The sequence below is a fragment of the Merops nubicus genome, unplaced genomic scaffold (genome assembly GCF_000691845.1).
Source record: "Merops nubicus isolate BGI_N331 unplaced genomic scaffold, ASM69184v1 scaffold20462, whole genome shotgun sequence".
In the NCBI taxonomy this organism is placed as follows: Eukaryota; Metazoa; Chordata; class Aves; order Coraciiformes; family Meropidae; genus Merops; species Merops nubicus.
The window spans coordinates 4,101-5,507 of record NW_008595865.1 but is presented as its reverse complement, the minus strand read 5'-3'; positions in this window follow the sequence as shown (position 1 = coordinate 5,507).

Sequence of the window (1,407 nt, the reverse complement as noted above, 5' to 3'; positions counted from 1 at the left end):
CTCCAGGGGTGGGGACTCCACCACTGCCCTGGGCAGCCTGGCACAGCCCTGGACAGCCCTCAAGGGGAAGAAATTGCTGCTCAGGTCCAAGCTAAACCTCCCCTGGGGCAACCTGAGGCCGTTTCCTCTTGTTCTATCATTTGGTCCTTGGGAGCAGAGCCCGACCCCCCCCGGCTCCAGGCTCCTGTCAGGAGCTGTGCAGAGCCAGAAGGTCTCCCCTGAGCCTCCTTTGCTCCAGGCTCAGCACCCCCAGCTCCCTCAGCCACAACCCCTCCTAAGCTGAGCAGCTGAGGGGTTGTGGGACCTGCAAACCTGCGTGCTTGGAGCGAGGCAGGGTAATGTCCATCCTCCTTACCTGGGGAGGGGAGAAGGGGAGTGTGAGAAGCAGGTGTAGTGCAAGCACAGTGCAGCTTCCACTGTGAAAAAAGGAAACGTCTTGGTCGGCCTCAGCAGAGGGTGTAACCCTTTTTTCTATTTCTGCAAAATCTTTCCACCATCTGATGAGCTCATCAAGCCTCATACGTGTCTGCTGTGAGCATGTGTGCTAAACAAAGAGCTTTGAAAAACCCTCCCCAAGCTGTGCTTAAAATTAATGTTATTAATTTTATAATTTATGTTAAAGCAAAGACATACAAGAAATGCTGCTGGTTTTCATCTTCCCCTTTACTTTAAAACTTGGAAGTTTCCTTGAAGTGGGAGTGGAAGGAGCCCCAGTCTCAGCTGAGCTTTGGCATCTCAGCAGAACCCCGCGGGGCTCAGACCTCCTGCAGAGAGGGGAATTCAGGTCACCCTGATTTGCATGGCACCTCGTCAGGACAGAAAACATCCAGTGTGCAGTTTATGTATTTATTCACCACTTCTCACTGCCTTCCCCTTCAAAATCTTTCCTGCCACCCTCTTCTGGATGGTTGTCCCATAAGAGGTGCCACCAGCAGGGCTGTCAGGTGACCCCCTTGGTCCTGCCCTAGCTCTCCCCAGGAACGGCCTGGCTGTTCCTCTTGAAGGGGACGTGCTTCCATTTTGCTCCATTTTGTTCCATTTTGCTCCATTTTGCTCCATTTTGCTCCATTTTGCTCCATTTTGCTCCATTTTCCTGTTGCTGTCTGTTTTCTCCCAAGGAACAAGCCATGAGACAAGGAGAAATGGCTTCAAGTTGTGCCCAAGAAGGTTTAGGTTGGACATAAGGAAAAATCTCTTCCTTGAAAGGGTTTGCCAAGCCCTGTGCCAGGCTGCCCAGGGCAGGGGTGGAGTCCCCACCCCTGGAGGGGTTTCCAAGCTGTGGCGACGTGGGGTGAGGGACACGGGGCAGTGGGGACCTGGCAGGGCTGGGGTTAGATTTGGACTTTTCCAAGCAAAATGATTCTGTGATCCTGTCACACAGCCCCTCTGGAGCAGCATCTGCTCTGT